The 20,788-nt window shown below is 39.3% G+C and overlaps 1 long non-coding RNA gene across 5 annotated transcripts; it reads right to left on the reverse strand.

The window, feature by feature from the left end:
* Nucleotides 1–85: 85 nt before the first annotated feature.
* On the reverse strand, nucleotides 86–20,466 carry LOC104216424 (uncharacterized). 5 transcript variants are annotated; one of them, XR_011401157.1, is made up of 3 exons: nucleotides 20,282–20,466; nucleotides 1,500–1,794; nucleotides 86–1,398 (listed from the first exon to the last, which is right to left on the reverse strand). It is a non-coding gene; the product is annotated as an uncharacterized lncRNA (long non-coding RNA). The 5 variants fall into 5 exon arrangements; XR_011401154.1 differs by having other exon boundaries at nucleotides 86–1,416; XR_011401153.1 differs by having other exon boundaries at nucleotides 86–1,794.
* Nucleotides 20,467–20,788: the final 322 nt, after the last annotated feature.

Here is a 20,788-nt window from a genome sequence, read left to right on the forward strand (position 1 = left end):
TAAGAAAATTTTCAATTCATTCAGTAAAACCATTTAAAATGCAAAGATGGGATACCTTAAACAACAAAATAAAAAAGGGACTATATAAAGTGAAACCATTTCATAACAGTGTATTCTAATATATGTCAAAATGTTGGCTATTAAGCAAGACCAACCCAACAAAATACTGCTTAATAAGCCAACATAAGTAGTTAGAATGCATCGCATAGTGGAAACTACAAAATTCATATTCTGTGTCATTCAAACTATATATTTAATACAAAAAACACAAAATACTCCTTCATAATTTTCTACTTCCTAGAGACCCTAGACTTCTTTTTAATCACGGCAGTAACATAGTCAGTCATAATTTTTTTTCTTCACACTCCGGCCTCTCTTAGAAACACCAACAACAGCAACTTGAGAAACTTCATCACAAATAGTAGTTCCAGAAACTTCAGCACACATAACAACTCCAAGTTCAGCAACAGAACCAGTACACATAGCAGCCACACCTATGGAATTTTACTGGGTTGTTATTGTTGTTGTTGTTGTTGTTGTTGTTGTTGTTGTTACTTAAAATTCAACTAAAGAAGCCATAACAGAACCAACAAACCTCAGTAATAGTAGACTGATTTGTCAAGTTAAAGTTCAGTCCTCCATCTTCGTTAGTACCAGAATTACACCACATTTCAGAGTGGCAAATTTGAATATCCCGAAAATCATCATCTTCTTCTTGAGTTGGAATTGTGGTTGTTTCTTTTGGAATTGGCATCTGAGCATTTTTTTGGGCAAACTTAGAATGCCCTCTGGAATTATAACCAACTTCTTTGCAGATTGAACAAGTTATGGAAATGCTGCCTTTTTAGACAATTTTCTAGTTGCCATGCTTTCTTTTTGTTCTTGTCTTTTTGGTTTCATCTCTTCAGCTTCCTTCCTCCTGGATTTAGCAGGTCTTCCCCTTTTTTGCTTGACCAATTTAGGTGAAATTACTATACCACCATTAATAACTTCTGGCCAATGTGACACGGATTAGTGGTGTTGATAAAGTGGGAATATACATTCTTAAAGGTCGCAACATGATAATAGGCCACTACAAAATCCTCTACCCTCTCATTGTTTCCTAGGATACTCACAAAACCATGCGGACATAGTAAACCGTCAAATCCCTTCTCTTACATGTACATGTCCCGGCAACCAAATCAACTATGGAGGGCCCTCCAGGACCTTCAACTAGAACCTTCGGACCACCTGAAAAATCTGGTTTAAAAGGTGCACATTCATTTCTGATTTTGTTCATTTTTTTTGACAATCTTAGGGCATATTGCCCCTTGGTATCTATCAATCCACTCTTTTTTACATAATCTCCTCATCAACTGATTTTTTATCATCTCCAACATAGTGATTATGGGATTATCTCTGGCATCAAGAATATATCTAAAAAGTTATATTTGTTAGAATAAATATCTCATTAAAAATTAAAAGGCAGAACTCATAAGAAAACATTTAACAATTATTACCTGTTAAAACTCTCACATAACTTATTTAATAGCATATCATATTTTGTATGAGTCCTGAACATTGATCTAGTCCATGTATTGAAGGGTCTTTCTGGATGATTGAACCATTCTCTAGCAGCCTTGTCCTCATTTTCTAACTCCTCCATGCATTTTCTGAATATCAGATTATTGCTTTCCCAAGCAGCATTCCAAACCATGTCCTTTAATGCTTTTCCTTTGTGTTTTGTCTTGAAATTTTGGTTCATATGCCTCACACAATTTCTATGCTCAGCATTACGGAATAAGTCTCTAACTGCTGCTATCAAACCATATAAAAAATAATAATAACAATTTGTTATGCACATGTACCAAAAAATTAATAAAATTATATAAACATTGGGAAAAACAAGTAATCAAAGACTGACTTTTTGTCTATCTGACATAAAAGCAATGTGATGGTTGTTATTGATCTGCAAATCCTAGCCAAGATTAGCAAGAAACCAACTCCAAGCTTTCCTACTTTCATTTTCAGCTAAGACTACATAAGTTATTGGAATATGCAGTCATTCGGGTCTTTAGCAACAACACTCAACAAGTTTCCACCATAATTTCCTTTCAGCTAGCAGCCATCTAAACTAATTAGTGGCCTACAACCTGATTTAAAAGCAACTTTAAGTACACTAAGATATACATAGAATCCCAAAAATCTCCCTTCATCTCTACAAATAGTGATAATTGAGCAAGGATTAGATTTTAATAGCTCCGATCTATAAGATAAGAGCCTTGCATATTGAGCACCCTCTTCTCCATATATCCATTTCAAAGCTAACCGTTTAGCCCTCCAAACCTTAGTCTTACTTATGGTATAACTATAATCATCAGTTACCCTCTTTATGATGTCATTCAAACTCCATCAGGGTCAGACCTAAAAGTACTAAAATACCTCTTAGCAATCTATTGAGCATCCATATGAAAATTCTGAAACACATACCCACCAGTATGTGCCATATCAATAGATTTATTTGAGCTGTTGGATTCACATTACTCACAACACTAGCATACACCCTAAATGAATAGCCATTTAATTTACAAGCACATATCACCCCCGTCTGGTCATTTGTAGGAAAATAAAGTTGGCGCCTATTCTTAATACTGTCACACCTCCTTTTTCAGCGCCCGAGGGGGCAGGGGGAGTTTTTCCAATTAAAGGACAATCGAAATGGGATTCGTTTAATTATTTCAGAGTCGCCACTTGGGAGATTTAGGGTGTCCCAAGTCACCAATTTTAATTCCGAATCGAGGAAAATAATGACTCTATATTACAGTCTGCGTACCAGAAATCTAGATAAGGAATTCTGTTAACCCGAGAGAAGGTGTTAGGCATTCCCGAGTTCCGTGGTTCTAGCACGGTCGCTCAACTGTTATATTTGGCTTATTTATCTGATTTTGTACATGTTAAACCTATGTGCAAGTTTTAAACTCTTGACTGCTTTTATTATTATTGTTATTTTATCAAGAATTGTGAACATCGCTTAAAACACGTCTTTGGACTGCGTCACATGAAATGCACCCACAATCCGAAACATATTTTATTTGATGTTTTAGGATTTGGATTTGGGTCGCATGAAATGCACACCCGAGTTTAGGAAAATTAAATTATTAAAGACGCGCCTAAAGCGACTATCGCGTTATTATTTTGCGGAGGCCGTGAAATTCGCTAATCGACCCTCCTGAATTCTAAGTAATTTTAAACAAGTATTTACTGAGGGCCCCGCAGTTTGTATTTTTTATTCGGCGAGGCTCATCTCATTCTTATTTTTTTAAAGAATTTGCAACGTCATGGAAATGCATCCCGGGCCACGCCACAATCAATGCGCCCGTGACTAGAGACATATTTCGACTCCGTTGAGATTTGGATTTGGGTCACATAAATGTGCACCCGAGTTTAGGGAGATAACATTATTAAAGGCGCGTCTAAAGCAACTAGCGCATTATTATTTTGGGGTAGGGCCGTGAAATTTACTAAACGGCCCGTCCCGGAATCTAAGTATTTAATACATATATTTTTGCGAGGGCTCCGCAATTTGTACATTTTTATTTAGCGAAGCTCGTCTTTTTTATTTATTTATTATTATTTGTTATTTATTTTTATATTTCTTTTATATATATATATATATATATATATATATATATAAAAGACAAGGCTAAAATGACTACATTTCTTTGCTATTTCGCGAGGTCATGGATCGTAGATTAGACTTATTTGATGAAACGAGTATTTTTCCGCGGGATTAAATTACTACTATGATTTTAACACTGCTACTACATGTTCAAACAACTATTAAGACAAACATTGAGATAACAACAATCTGAGCGTGAAGAAACAAAATGCCGAATAACTACTTAACATGACGGAACAAAAGAAATACATTCCCGAACAAATTTCAATATCATACGGAGTTAATTAACAAGGAATAGCAACTTACAAACATCATGTGAATATGTCTCGCTCATTTGCATACTATTCGCATGAACTAGGATTGTATCTCAACGAACACATGTTCATGTTACTAAACAACAAATATGAAGGACATGGACAGAGATGACCTACTTGATATTATCGTCTGATGCGTTGAACCCGCGACGAAACCTCGGACAACAACCTCGACGTACTGGACCTCGACGAACGAAACGAAAACTCGGCAAGGCGGGGGCGCAGCGACCCACAACTGCTCGCAAAACGCAGTTACGACTGCTTGGAGGTTGATGACCTTGGACTGAAAATGGCAGACTGAAAATGGCGGACTTGACGACGGGGGAAAACTGTTGGTCGTGGTGTTGGATTGTGGTGAGGAGCTGGTGGGTCGACGGACTGGAGCTAGACGGGGGTCTGTTTGGCTGTGTTTTGACGCGGGGGAAGTCGGGTTTTCTGGTTTTCAAGAAGGAGGAAGAAGATGGGGTGGCTTTCGTCGATGGTTGGTTGACGATGGAGGAGGGCCAGTGATGGTGTCGATGGAGGAAGCTGGTCGTGGGGGGTGGCGATGCAGCGAGCAGCAACTCGACGGAGCTGGTACGTGGTGGGGTTTACCGGTGGTTTTGGACGATGGTTTTAGGTTTTTTGCTTCTTCTTCTTTAGGAAGAAGAAGCTCGAATAGTGGAGGGGTCTGCTGGTAGGAGTTGGGAGGAGACGGGGTGGAGGTCGGACTGGTTGTTTGGTCGCTGGGGGAGGTCGTCCTGGGTTTTCCACGCTAGGGCTTCTTCTTCTTCTTGTTGAAGAAGAAGACGATGAACAGTAGTCGTTCCCTTCAATTTTCAAAAATCCCCCCCCAAAAGTCCTGTCCGTTCCTCCTCTCTGCAAGTTTCCTTTCTTTCTTCTTTATGAAGAAGAAAGAGGAACAGTACCCTTTTGCCAATTTTTTAAAAGTCCCCGTGCCTTTGTCTTTCATCCGTGCATTTAGCATGGGTTTTGCCCAGAAAAATGAGCCCACGCGTGGTGGGGTTCGAGGCATATGTCCCCCACGCGTGGTGGGGTTCCCCACGTGTCCTGGACACGGTTTATTATGGGCTAGATCCGAAAATTAGGCCTAAAACCGGGTAGTTTAAACCCGAATATTATTCTTTTGCCCGGACCCGAGAAATAGGAACACGTTGTTTAACTAGTCCTATGTAAGCAAAATAACTACCAAAAATAAGACTAGTATTTAAACAAAACTATATCTTTTTAAATATTTTTCAAGGTTTAAAATAGCTACAAAATATTAATAAAACTATTTTTTTGTAATTTTCGTTTTTAAATATTAAGATAAAATATGAGGTAATATTTTTGTATTTTTCAAAGTTAAAAATGACTATAAAACCTTAATAGAACTATATTTTTTTTTGTAATTTTCGAAATTATATAAAGTACAAAAATAAAGTGCAATTTTTGTATTTTTCAAGTTTATGAGAAATACATAAACTAAAATTTATATATATATTTTTTGAAATTTTCTTTTTGCAACGAAATAAAGTAAAATAGTTAAAATAGCTATACTAGACCCAATTTCACATATTCACGCTAAAAATGTGAAAATTCTCGGGGAGGGTCAAAAATCACGTGCTTACAGCTGCCCCTCTTTGACGGGAAACACGAAGAGTTTTCCTGACAAAGAACGACTAGACGTGTTTTTGACCCGACCATTACTTGGACGGACTACACTTAAGGAAAGGGAGGGAATGTGACCGAGCCCTGGTATCTGAGCTGCCTACATATCCTTGGTTATACAGGAATCAGGCCACGTGTAGTTCGGGATGAGAGAGATAGTGAAGTGTACCGAGGTGAAGAGCCGATCGAGGTGCCGTTCTGTTGAGGTTGCGGTCCGCGGTCCTGTCATTACAACAAAAATGAAAACTGAAAAAGACTAACTAAGCCTATCAGCTACTAGTTACAAGGATTCCTATCTCCTAAGTCTTCTGAAACTTGGTCTTGAGTCTTGAATGGTGTTTCATACAGACTTTGGATCTGAACCTTGATACTTAGCTAGTTGTAGGCGCTAGTTCTTGAGCAGATCACATCCGTTCTCCACTTCCGTGCTTCGGATTCATTCATCATTTTTTTTCTTTTTTTTTCTTCTTGTTTTTTTTTTTTGTTTTTTTTTTTGTTTTTTGGTGACCAGCTTTTGTTGATCATCCCAGACTGTTGACTTGCATTCTTGGGGGGAGCTTCTTGTTGCTTCTATCTTGGATTGAGTGCTGGGGATTTTTGTTGTAACCTTCTGCTTTCCAGTGGGTCACTGCTTGATCTTGAAACATGCTTCTCCGTTCTACAGGCGGACTTCTGACTTCTTCTATCTTCGACACGCAACAACCTCCGTTCTACAGGCGGGTCCCTGACAATCAAAACAAACAAAACAAACAAAATTTCCTAACCCAGTTTGTACTGGGAAGGTTTGTGAGTCGTTAGAAAAATCGTAACTCACTTACACTACTGATGCAATGATGAGAGTAAACTAAAGACTAGGCTAGGATGTGCATCTCCTATGAGTAAAGCCAAAACTCTTGCTAGCAAATGTGTCTGCTAAAATAAAAACCTCAATGACTCAAACTAGAAAGTGTGTCTTCTATGGTTGAATCGGAATGAGCTAAACTAGGAAGTGCGTCTCCTAAGGGTGAAAACTTCAGTGACTAGAACTAGGAAGTGCGTCTCCTATGAATAAAATCTCGATTAGGAAGTGCGTCTCCTACGGGTAAACTTCAAAAAACTGGACTAGGAATTGTGTCTCCTATGGTCGAACTTAAAATGAATCGAATTAGGAAGTGCGTCTCCTACTGGTGAAGCCTGCTTAGGAAGTGCGTCTCCTATTGGGAAAACTGTTCTTAGGAAGTGCGTCTCCTACTGGGTAAAACTTGCTTAGGAAGTGCGTCTCCTATTGGTGAAACTGAACCTAGGAAGTGCGTCTCCTATTGGTGAAATAAACTTAGGAAGTGCGTCTCCTATTGGTGAAACTTGCTTAGGAAGTGCGTCTCCTATTGGTGAAACTTGCTTAGGAAGTGCGTCTCCTATTGGTGAAACTGAAACTTAGGAAGTGCGTCTCCTATTGGTGAAACTGAAACTTAGGAAGTGCGTCTCCTATTGGTGAAATAAACTTAGGAAGTGCGTCTCCTATCGGTGAAATTAACTTAGGAAGTGCGTCTCCTATTGGTGAAATAAACTTAGGAAGTGCGTCTCCTATCGGTGGAATTAACTTAGGAAGTGCGTCTCCTATTGGTGAAACTTGCTTAGGAAGTGCGTCTCCTATTGGTGAAACTTGCTTAGGAAGTGCGTCTCCTATTGGTGAACCTATTCTTAGGAAGTGCGTCTCCTAATGGTAAAACTGAACTTAGGAAGTGCGTCTCCTATTGGTAGAACTAAACTTAGGAAGTGCGTCTCCTATGGGTGAAATGAACTTAGGAAGTGCGTCTCCTATGGTGAAACTGAACTTAGGAAGTGCGTCTCCTATGGTGAAACTGAACTTTAGGAAGTGCGTCTCCTATGGTGAAACTTGCTTAGGAAGTGCGTCTCCTATTGGTGAAACTGAAACTTAGGAAGTGCGTCTCCTATGGTGAAACTGATCTTAGGAAGTGCGTCTCCTAATGATAAAACTTGCTTAGGAAGTGCGTCTCCTACTGGTGAAACTTGCTTAGGAAGTGCGTCTCCTACGGTGAAATATTTTTAGGAAGTGCGCCTCCTATTGGTGAAACTGAACTTAGGAAGTGCGTCTCCTATGGTAAAACTGAACTTTAGGAAGTGCGTCTCCTACTTGTGAAACTTTTTAGGAAGTGCGTCTCCTACTTGTGAAACTTTTTAGGAAGTGCGTCTCCTATTGGTACAATGGACTTAGGAAGTGCGTCTCCTATTGGTAAAACTGAACTTAGGAAGTGCGTCTCCTACTGGTGAATGGATTTAGGAAGTGCGTCTCCTATTGGTAGAACTGAATTTAGGAAGTGCGTCTCCTATGGTAAAACTGAACTTAGGAGGAAATGCATCTCCTATGGGTAAAACTAAAACTTAGGAGGAAATGCATCTCCTATGGGTAAAGACGTGGAATGTATGCCTCTGTTATCTGGGCGGGCTCCCAATTTCAACACTTAAAAGTAAAGACTGAATGTATTCCTCTGTTATTATGGGCGGGCTCCCAACTTCAACACTTAAAAGTAAAAAAAACTGAATGTATGCCTCTGTTATCTGGGCGGGCTCCCAATTTCAACACTTGAAAGTAAAGACTGAATGTATGCCTCTATTATCTGGGCGGGCTCCCAATTTCAACACTTGAAAAGTAAAGACTGAATTTATGCCTCTGTTATCTGGGCGGGCTCCCAACTTCAACACTTGAAAATAAAAAGACTGAATTTATGCCTCTGTTATCTGGGCGGGCTCCCAATTTCAACACTTGAAAATAAAAAGACTGAATTTATGCCTCTCATTATACAGGTGGGCGCCTGGCTTCAACACTTAAAAGTAAAGACTGAATGTATTCCTCTCATTATACAGGTGGGCGCCTGGTTTCAACACTTAAAAGTAAAGACTGAATGTATTCCTCTCATTATACAGGTGGGCGCCTGGTTTCAACACTTAAAAGTATTCCTCTCGTTATACAGGTGGGCGCCTGGTTGTAAAGATATGAAAAATGATATGCCCGTATTATACTGGTGGGCGACCTAGAACTTAAAATGTATTCCCGCATTATACTGGTGGGCGACCTAGAACTTAAAATGTATTCCCGCATTTTACTGGTGGGCGACCTAGAACTTAAAAGTATTCCCGCATTATACTGGTGGGCGACCTAGAACTTAAATGTATTCCCGCATTTTACTGGTGGGCGACCTAGAACTTAAAATGTATTCCCGCATTATACTGGTGGGTGACCTAGAACAGAAATGAAAAGACAGAAATGTATTCCTCTCGTTATTCAGGTGGGCGCCTGGTTGTAAAGATATGAAAAATGATATGCCCGTATTATACTGGTGGGTGACCTAGAACAGAAATGAAAAGACAGAAATGTATTCCCGCATTATACTGGTGGGTGACCCAGAACAAAAAATGAAAAGACAGAAATGTATTCCTCTCGTTATTCAGGTGGGCGCCTGTCTTTAACAATAACTTTGAAAATAAGATCCTATTTGAGGGCGGACGAACCCGACATATCCTATTTGAGGGCGGATGAACCCAACATATCCTATTCGAGGGCGGATGAACCCAAAATATCCTATTCGAGGGCGGAAAAACCCGACATATCCTATTTGAGGGCGGAAAAACCCGACATATCCTATTTGAGGGCGGATGAACCCAACATATCCTATTTGAGGGCGGATGAACCCAACATATCCTATTTGAGGGAGGATGAACCCGACATATCCTATTTGAGGGCGGATGAACCCGACATATCCTATTTGAGGGCGGATGAACCCAACAGATCCTATTTGAGGGCGGATTAACCCGACATATCCTATTCGAGGGCGGATGAACCCAACAGATCCTATTTGAGGGCGGATGAACCCGACATATCCTATTTGAGGGCGGATGAACCCGACATATCCTATTTGAGGGCGGATGAACCCAAAATATCTTTAAGACTTGAAAATGTCTTACCTTGAATACTTGCTGGGGATTGGGATGAATTTTCCTTTTCTACCTTCCCCATTTTTATTATTATTCTTTTTTTTTATTCCTTTTTTATTTTTGTTTTGTTTTTGCATAGCTTCTTCCTTCGAAGACTACCTCCCTTGATTTACTTACCTGTTGGGGGTAAAATGTTATCAGCTGAGGGTACCTGACTTCCAGAAAATTTTCTAAATGAAAGGAAAATTTTCTGCCCCAGTTTGATAATATCCCTTGTGGCATGCGTTTCTGCATCAATGCCATTTCCTTTACCTGTTTCAAATCAAACAAAATTTGTTAGTTTAAAACATGGTGGTTGGCTGTGATACTCCTATTGGGATTGCTTTCCCTTTCTCCTTCATTGCGCTGTGCTCCACGACTTGTTGGGGATGATATACCACTTGGATGTACTAGTCAGATCTCATCTTGGAAAGTTGATGGCCTATTTGAAGTCATTTCGTACTTGTTCTGACCAGACAGACTCTATTGGGTATTTTCTATGAGAGTATATTGACTTATATGGAACAGAATAAAAAGACAAAGGAAAAAAAATGACTCTTTGACAAAAGAAACTATAAATAAAAACCCTATCAAATGCAGATACCGACTCTAATGGCCATGACATGCGTATGTGGCCTATCCTCTACCGTCAATCATCTTTCAAGATCTTCAATTGGCAATTCCCCATCTGATTCTCAATCTTATTCGACTTGTAGTGCCCGAAGGGTTTTCACTATCAAGTCTCTCTCATTTTTGGGTTCTTCTCTCAGCTTTCATCGCCTTATGGTGCCTGTGAAGGTTTTCACCAATAAGACTCTCTCGTTTTATATCTCTCTCCAGCTGGGGGATTTGGAGTGTTGCCGGTACGACTCTTTCTGTTGGAGATTAGAGTCCTTTCTGATGTGGAACAGAATGTTATGTTCGCCGGTAAGACTCTTCATTTGTCTGACTTGGAATCTTTTGAAGACTGATCGGAAGGTCTTTCTTTGGACCGTAATGTGGGTTTTGGATAGGTTAGAAAGAAATGGTATAAAAGGCTCAAAAATACATTAATTTGGGTTATTAATTACAACCTTCGGAATTAGATTTATTTACATCAAACGCAACATCTGCCCCAGTTTCTTGCTTGGGGATATCTTAATTGATTTTTTCATCATTTTTTTTTTCAAAACTATGACCGAGCCGTGAAGCGCCTACGTATCCTCTTTGAGGAATCAGGTCAAACGTAGTTCCCAATTCCTCTTTTTCATTTGACTTTCCCTTTTTTGCTTTTTGTTATCATTTGTCTTTTCTCTTTTTCTTTTCTCATTTTCTTTTGTCGTTTTTTTTTTTTTTCTCTTTTTCTTTCATTCTTCTTTTCCTATTTTGTTGTTTTCTTTTCTTTCTTTTCTCTTACCCGCCATGCTTGCGTATTTTATTCGTTGCTACTAACTCCGAACGAGGGGTATGAAAGAAAATAAATAAGGCTCAAAAGGGGTAACGAAGGATAAAGTGTTTGGGTAGCAGAACAAAATGCCTTCGTCATTCCAGTCTTCAAAACATGCCAAGTGCAAACAACACACTTTAAATTTGTAGTCTCTTCTGATGGTGCTGGACTTGACAATTATGTTAAACATTTTATTTTTCCTTTTTCATTTCTAAGCACCGTTGGGCGACACTATCATTATCATGACCGACCCTCATGCCAATTTGGCGAACCTTGCTTTTAACGATTTTCTTTGTGCCTAACTTGCCCCAGTTCCACATGACTCGGGCTCTGAATAATCTCAAACCGTCCTTATTTTGTTTAAATGGTCGGATCGCCTTTCCAGGGTTTTATGATTAACTTTAAAGACTAGGCCCAAAGTGTGTGCGCATGTCATGTCCCTAGAATCGACATTGAAGAAAAAAAAATGACATAATGACTAAACAGAAAGATGACTGGGAATAATCAAAGACTGAATTTTTGCATTGGACTGAACAAATGGTTTTAAAAACAAAGCAAACCGGAATAAAATCCTAAACAACTTGGACAAAACTTAAACAAAACCGCTATGACAAAACGGAAAGATAAGCGGAAAGACATTGACACAAAACAAATCCGAATTACAATCCTAATAATCCGAACAACGGAAATGACAACAAAATAGACCATCAAAGATCCTCTCCGGTTGACCCAAAATGGAGTGTCTTTCCAACTATCCAAGCACGGCATCTCCGGCTGACCCAAAATGGAGTATCTTCCAACTGCAAAGCATGACATTTTAGCCATTGAGCTCTATATCAACATTGCCAAGACCATCCCCAACTTCAGTATTATCAACATCAATCAACAAGTTCTCAAGATGATTCGCCTGCTCCCTGTCACTGTCGTCGATCACAATTGCCCCTTCCTGAATCATTCTTTCGATTTCCTTTTTCAAAGAACGACAATCTTCAATGCTATGTCCTTGGACATTAGAGTGGTACATGCATCGTACAGCAGGATTGAACCCTTTTGCATATGGATCTGGAGTATAGCCAAGGAGCGGCTCAATCAGTCCTGAAAGCTTTAGCTTTTCAAACAAACTTGCGTAGGACTCCCCAATTGGCGTGAAATTGTTTCCTTGCCTTTGTTTTCCCCCATGCCCCTGTTTTCTAGGGTCGTTGGGTGCTTGAAAACGTTGTGAAGGCAAGAATGCATTACGTGGTGCTGGCTCTCGCCAGCGGGGGTGACCTGATGGTTGACCCTGCGACCGGACCTTGTTCGGAGGATAATATTGAGGCGGATTATATGGAGCTCGGGGGCAGGCTTGGGCATGATGGTCTGAAAAGAGTGGCTCTGATGGTGGATAGTAGGGTTGTGGAAGGTTGTATGGAGTGTGGGGCCTGGGCTGGTAGTGAGGGGAAGGACCTCTGAATTTGGACCCAGTACCTGCTTCGACTGATGCGACCTCGAGCACACCTCCCGCGCCGCTCTGAATAGCTTGGGTCGTTGCCTTGAGCGCTGAGTAATTTAGGATTTTGTCAGACCTTAGGCCCTCCTCTATCATGACCCCTATCTTTACCACTTCATTGAAGGATTTCCCAACCGTTGTCACCAAGTGACCAAAGTAAGTTGGATCCAGTGTTTGCAAGAAGTAGTCCACCATTTCTCCCTCTTTCATAGGAGGATCAACTCTGGCCGCTTGTTCTCTCCAGCGGAAACCAAACTCACGAAAACTTTCCCCAGGCTTCTTTCCGGTCCTCAGCAATGTGAGACGGTCAGGGACTATCTCGAGATTGTATTGAAAATGACTTGCGAAAGCCTGCGCCAGATCATCCCAAGTGTACCATCTGCTGGAATCCTGCCTGGTATACCATTCTAGCGCCGATCCACTCAGACTTTGGCCGAAATAAGCTATCAGCAGCTCATCTTTGCCACCTGCCCCTCTCATTCTGCTACAAAATCCCCGCAAATGTGCCATGGGATCACCGTGCCCTTCGTACAAATCAAACTTAGGCATTTTGAACCCAGCTGAGAGTTGGACATCCGGGAAAGGGCATAGATCTTTGTAAGCTATGCTGACTTGGTTGCCCAACCCGTGCAGGTTCCTGAAGGACTGCTCCAGGCTTTTGAACTTTCTCAATACCTCTTCCTGTTCAGGGGCTTTAACCGGCTTTTCAATCTCTGCCGGTACTTCCAAGTGTGGATTGTAAGCCTGTGGCTCGGGGGCATGGAATGTAGGCTCATGGGGATAGTATTGCGTATCGTGAGCCTGAAACAATGGCTCACTGGTCGTTCTTTGCAAGGTGGCTGATGTGGGTCCCACAAAGGTGGGAACATTTGGTGTTGGGAGAGGTTGATGGAGTGGTGGAGCTTGGGAATCATGTGGGCTTCTTTCCTGATGATAACGGGGATTCGGAAGGCTTGTTGAAGGGCCGGAATGAGGGTATTCCGGCATGTGCCCCAGTGGCTCAGGGCTCTTTTGTGCTTTGGCTAGAGCTAGCTGCATTGCATTCATCTCTAATCCCATCCTTTCTATTTTTTTCATCGCTTCCTTTAACAACTGGCTCATCGGCCTTTCTTCCTCGGTACTATTCTCTGAAGTAGTCATGCTTGTTGCTATCGGTCCTTTGGATCTAGTTTGGTAAGGGTGTGTTGCCAGAATTCTTTAACAACTAATTGTCTGGATGTCGGAAAACAACAAACTTGTTAGCGTTAGAGTTTAACAGATTTGATAACAACACATTGAGGATGCAATGCTCCTAGGCAGTTAACCATTTCTAACATGCTTTGCTTCGAACAACATGCGTCATCCCGACTTGCTTATTTGCCCCTTTAAAGTACTTTGGGAACCCCTGTATTTTATCCTATTTTGTATTTTCTTTTTCTTTATTAATGGCGGTCGAATCTTATGTGGATTGCCTACGTATCACGTCCCCGCGTGAATCAGACCTTGCGTAGTTCGGACCAATAAAAGATAAACAATAATAAACTTTTTTTTTTTACAATTTTCATATTGAAACAAACTGGGTTTCAAGGATTTAAAGATGACCCGCAAACTTGAAAATCAAACAACTCGCATGTTCTAATCAAAAGACTGGTAGACTCAAAAACAAAATTCCAGCTCCCTTTCTCGGTTCGACAATTGCAACCAAATGGTTATTTTTTGCAAATGTGGTTCCTTCCAAATTTCACATGAATTTTGAGGCCGGGGAGGATTATTTCGACACTTTACAAACTTGTCCATTCTTTTACGAAAATAACCTTTCGACAACTGAAAGATACTCTAAGGCTATTTCGGCAAGAACGGTTTAAGATGCGGCCGAAGCTGGCTCGGCTTATTATGACAAAAGACGGTATTCACATGACCGCTGACTCTTTGATTTTTTTTTCTTTTCAAATTACAATAAAAGACTTGGCGTTGTAAACACGACCTTCAGCGCCTCGGGGACGAAGATTTATAAGGCTGTGTGGGTCGACTAGACCAAAAATCCTAAACATGACCCAAAGGTGGCTATTTATGCAAAGTCAGCCTTCCGGCGTCCCTTTCGGGAACATTCGGCTATTTATGACAAAACAGCATCACCTGACTTATTTATGACTCTTTTTTATCATTTTTTCAAATTAGAAAACTCAATATTGCAAGCACGGCCTTTCAACATCTCGGGGACGAAGATTTTTAAGGTTGTGTGGGTCAACTGGACCAAATCTTAAAAAATGACCCGACGGTGGCTGTTTACGCAAAGTCAGCCTTCCGGCGTCCCTTTCGAGAACATTCGGCTATTTATGGCAAAACAACATCACCTGACTTATTTACGACTCTTTTAAAATTCGACATGTTTTTCATTATTTGTTTGTTTTTGGCTTTTTTAGCAAAATGGGGGTTGAACCCGATGAGGGTTGCCTACGTATCTCACATCTGGTGAGAATCAAACCCGCGTAGTTCGGGCAAATAAGGATAAGTAGATGAACTAACCTTTTTTGAATTTGAAAGAACTACTTTAAAAGAAGAAAGGAAGTATTTATTTTTGATTGATTTTCTTTTTAAAAGAAACACTTCTAAGATATATTTTGAATTTCATTTACTTTTTTTTTTATTCTAAAGAAGAAGAAGAAAATATTTTTTTGGAATTTTACCTTTAATAAAAGAAATGCTTCTAAAATGTTTTTTTTTCTGAATTTTCTAAAGAAGAATCAAAATATTTTCAGATTTTTTATTTATCTATTTTATCTTTTTTGAATTTTGAACTTTCTTTTGATTTTTTTTTTTTGGATTATATATATACTTATTTTTGGAACAAATAAAAACTCTTTTTATTTTTATTTCTGGCATTTTCATAGACAAACAAAATAAAATAAAATAAAACATTTTTTTTAAAAAAACAAACTCTTTTTCATTTTCATTTAATGGCAAAACAAACTATTTTCTTTAATATTTTTTAAAAACAGACAGAACAATGGTGATTTTTTTATTTTATTTTTCCTTTGCTTTTAATATAACAAACTAACAAGACATTTTTTCATTTTTAAAATTTCGGCAGAGTTTCGACTCTACTCGGACTTCTATGCTGTTATTTTCTCCTCTTTTTCACGATTTATTTTTAATCTGTGGAAAATAATGAAAACATACAAAATCTTTTTGAATTTTCATGCTTTGTTTTATTTGTAATTGTTTTATTTATTTATTTATTTATTATTTCTTTCAAAAATGTGGCATGGGAGACATAATGATTTCCAAGACTTCTTGGATTCCGCAAATGCTCCCCATGCGCTTTTCCCAACATATGAAGCGTGGGGGACATATGGGAATTCCAAGACTTCTTGGATTCCACAAATGTTCCCCATGTGTTTTCCCAAAAAGCAAGCGTGGGGGACATAGGGAATTCCAAGGCTTCTTGGATTCCACAAATGTTCCCCATGCTTTGATTAAAATAACATCATGCTGGAAATGACCAAATGACCCATACGCCCTTGACTAAATACAACATGTAGCACATAGGATGCCGAAGACGGTCTATTATTTTCAGGTTGCTTGTCCTAGACGGACCCAACCCCTGTGTTGAGTCCCCTAAGTCAAATGCACATGATGCAAATAAACGTTCCTACTAGGGATCCGGCATGAGGCTTTGTTATACTAAGTTTTAAAACCTAGGTGTTTGTTCTAGACCTGGCTTACCCGAGCGGACAACTCGAGCCAAGGATGGGAGCTGTGTACCGGTAACCAAAAGGCCATCCGATTTTGCAACTCCTCCGAATCCTCGTTCTATTTTGGGCATATGACACTAACAGAAAGAAGCCACGACCAGCGTGCGCTCCTCAAGAGAGAAGAGAAGGGTTTCGGCACAGTTTATATGTACAGTTCCAACAATATCAAAGCAGTAAAAGCAGCATTTAGCACATTAGGCTCAAAACATGTAATAAAATCAGATAATAAATAAAGCCAAATAATAACAATTACACTAAGCTCGAATTCTTAACCCTGAACCAGTGGTTCTGGTTTATCATCCCCAGCAGAGTCGTCAGAGCTGTCACACCTCCTTTTTCCGCGCCCGAGGGGGCAGGGGGAGTTTTTCCAATTAAAGGACAATCGAAACGGGATTCGTTTAATTATTTCAGAGTCGCCACTTGGGAGATTTAGGGTGTCCCAAGTCACCAATTTTAATCCCGAATCGAGGAAAATAATGACTCTATATTACAGTCTGCGTACCAGAAATCTAGATAAGGAATTCTGTTAACCCGAGAGAAGGTGTTAGGCATTCCCGAGTTCCGTGGTTCTAGCACGGTCGCTCAACTGTTATATTTGGCTTATTTATCTGATTTTGTACATGTTAAACCTATGTGCAAGTTTTAAACTCTTGACTGCTTTTATTATTATTGTTATTTTATCAAGAATTGTGAACATCGCTTAAAACACGTCTTTGGACTGCGTCACATGAAATGCACCCACAATCCGAAACATATTTTATTTGATGTTTTAGGATTTGGATTTGGGTCGCATGAAATGCACACCCGAGTTTAGGAAAATTAAATTATTAAAGACGCGCCTAAAGCGACTATCGCGTTATTATTTTGCGGAGGCCGTGAAATTCGCTAATCGACCCTCCTGAATTCTAAGTAATTTTAAACAAGTATTTACTGAGGGCCCCGCAGTTTGTATTTTTTATTCGGCGAGGCTCATCTCATTCTTATTTTTTTAAAGAATTTGCAACGTCATGGAAATGCATCCCGGGCCACGCCACAATCAATGCGCCCGTGACTAGAGACATATTTCGACTCCGTTGAGATTTGGATTTGGGTCACATAAATGTGCACCCGAGTTTAGGGAGATAACATTATTAAAGGCGCGTCTAAAGCAACTAGCGCATTATTATTTTGGGGTAGGGCCGTGAAATTTACTAAACGGCCCGTCCCGGAATCTAAGTATTTAATACATATATTTTTGCGAGGGCTCCGCAATTTGTACATTTTTATTTAGCGAAGCTCGTCTTTTTTTTTTATTATTATTTGTTATTTATTTTTATATTTCTTATATATATATATATATATATATATAAAATGACAAGGCTAAAATGACTACATTTCTTTGCTATTTCGCGAGGTCATGGATCGTAGATTAGACTTATTTGATGAAACGAGTATTTTTCCGCGGGATTAAATTACTACTATGATTTTAACACTGCTACTACATGTTCAAACAACTATTAAGACAAACATTGAGATAACAACAATCTGAGCGTGAAGAAACAAAATGCCGAATAACTACTTAACATGACGGAACAAAAGAAATACATTCCCGAACAAATTTCAATATCATACGGAGTTAATTAACAAGGAATAGCAACTTACAAACATCATGTGAATATGTCTCGCTCATTTGCATACTATTCGCATGAACTAGGATTGTATCTCAACGAACACATGTTCATGTTACTAAACAACAAATATGAAGGACATGGACAGAGATGACCTACTTGATATTATCGTCCGATGCGTTGAACCCGCGACGAAACCTCGGACAACAACCTCGACGTACTGGACCTCGACGAACGAAACGAAAACTCGGCAAGGCGGGGGCGCAGCGACCCACAACTGCTCGCGAAACGCAGTTACGACTGCTTGGAGGTTGATGACCTTGGACTGAAAATGGCGGACTGAAAATGGCGGACTGAAAATGGCGGACTTGACGACGGGGGAAAACTGTTGGTCGTGGTGTTGGGTTGTGGTGAGGAGCTGGTGGGTCGACGGACTGGAGCTAAACGGGGGTCTGTTTGGCTGTGTTTTGACGCGGGGGAAGTCGGGTTTTCTGGTTTTCAAGAAGGAGGAAGAAGATGGGGTGGCTTTCGTCGATGGTTGGTTGACGATGGAGGAGGGCCAGTGATGGTGTCGATGGAGGAAGCTGGTCGTGGGGGGTGGCGATGCAGCGAGCAGCAACTCGACGGAGCTGGTACGTGGTGGGGTTTACCGGTGGTTTTGGACGATGGTTTTAGGTTTTCTGCTTCTTCTTCTTTAGGAAGAAGAAGCTCGAATAGTGGAGGGGTCTGCTGGTAGGAGTTGGGAGGAGACGGGGTGGAGGTCGGACTGGTTGTTTGGTCGCTGGGGGAGGTCGTCCTGGGTTTTCCACGCTAGGGCTTCTTCTTCTTCTTGTTGAAGAAGAAGACGATGAACAGTAGTCGTTCCCTTCAATTTTCAAAAATCCCCCCCCCCCAAAAGTCCTGTCCGTTCCTCCTCTCTGCAAGTTTCCTTTCTTTCTTCTTTATGAAGAAGAAAGAGGAACAGTACCCTTTTGCCAATTTTTTTAAAGTCCCCCTGCCTTTGTCTTTCATCCGTGCATTTAGCATGGGTTTTGCCCAGAAAAATGAGCCCACGCGTGGTGGGGTTCGAGGCATATGTCCCCCACGCGTGGTGGGGTTCCCCACGTGTCCTGGACACGGTTTATTATGGGCTAGGTCCGAAAATTAGGCCTAAAACCGGGTAGTTTGAACCCGAATATTATTCTTTTGCCCGGACCCGAGAAATAGGAACACGTTGTTTAACTAGTCCTATGTAAGCAAAATAACTACCAAAAATAAGACTAGTATTTAAACAAAACTATATCTTTTTAAATATTTTTCAAGGTTTAAAATAGCTACAAAATATTAATAAAACTATTTTTTTGTAATTTTCGTTTTTAAATATTAAGATAAAATATGAGGTAATATTTTTGTATTTTTCAAAGTTAAAAATGACTATAAAACCTTAATAGAACTATATTTTTTTTGTAATTTTCGAAATTATATAAAGTACAAAAATAAAGTGCAATTTTTGTATTTTTCAAGTTTATGAGAAATACATAAACTAAAATTTATATATATATTTTTTGAAATTTTCTTTTTGCAACGAAATAAAGTAAAATAGTTAAAATAGCTATACTAGACCCAATTTCACATATTCACGCTAAAAATGTGAAAATTCTCGGGGAGGGTCAAAAATCACGTGCTTACAAATACCCCAATTCCTACGGACTTCTTTAAACTTCTCAAGACTTCTAAATTTCTTTCCAAGTTCCAAACTTGGATTATACTTATCATTTTATTCTTCATACTCTTGATATGTCACCTCATCCTCCTCCTTATTTTCTCTATCAGACTTGACATCATTTAATTCTTTTGATGAGGCAAAATCAGAGTCATATTTGTCATTAAGTTCAGGTATTAGAATACTAGTGGATGATGGCAACCTGCTTGTTGTTTTCTTAGGTCTTCTCCTTTTCTTTCTAGTATGTGTTTCAACTATTGTATCATTAAAATCATCATCAGACTCAGACAAGTGATAGTCATCATCATTAAAATCATTACTAGACTGATTTATGTCATCCTAGAATTCCCTTTCATTAATTTCACTCAAGAAATGTTCAAATTTCTACATATGAATTAAATAAATAACCATAGTTAGAACCAACAAAAGTAAAAAAAAATATCATTATGAGAAACCAGAATTAACAAAATATTAACTTGGGTCTTTGGGAATTATTTCAACATAGAAAAGAGAACAAGAAAGACCCATATTCATGCATGAAATACCCTTCAAATAACCACTAAAAAGGCCGATTTAAACCCTAAGATTGAGTGTCACAAACCCTAAAACTCTGAAAAACTGATGATGGGCATATTGTAATTACACATAAACAAACAAGAACAACAAAATAATATTCATGGTGGTCCCTTGAATAACACATAAATAAAGATAAAAAGGGTTTGTTTGTACCTCATGTTCCGCCCTTGTTTTTGTTGTTTCTTCTTCGTGGTGGTCCCTTGAAGCAACATATGATGATAATGGGAATAAAGAGCTCAGAGAGGTGCTTAATTTATTCCTCGATCTTGAAGAGGATTCCATCTTTTTCAAGGAATATTTTTTGTTTCAATACATTGAGCCCTAACTGAGAAAGTAACGAAGAGAGAGAATCAATTTTAAGGAGAATGGGTAGGTCAGGTTTATTTTATGGTGTATAGTGGGTCGGGTATAACTTAGGTGGATATAATGGGTTTAGTATATTAATCCTATTTAATTAAGCACATACATTAATTAAGGCTGCCATGTCACTTTTTCGGTGGGAACTTTGTCTAATCCGACCAAAATAATTTTTGTGATATTCGGAGCAAAGTTAAATGATTTTTGTGTGATAAAAGAAAGAATAATAACTTTTGTGTAATGAAGCAAAAAGTTCGCTGACCATTCATAAAATTTACTCTTGATTGTATGAACATAAAACAA

The sequence above is a fragment of the Nicotiana sylvestris genome, chromosome 7, assembly GCF_000393655.2.
Source record: "Nicotiana sylvestris chromosome 7, ASM39365v2, whole genome shotgun sequence".
NCBI classification, from domain to species: Eukaryota; Viridiplantae; Streptophyta; class Magnoliopsida; order Solanales; family Solanaceae; genus Nicotiana; species Nicotiana sylvestris.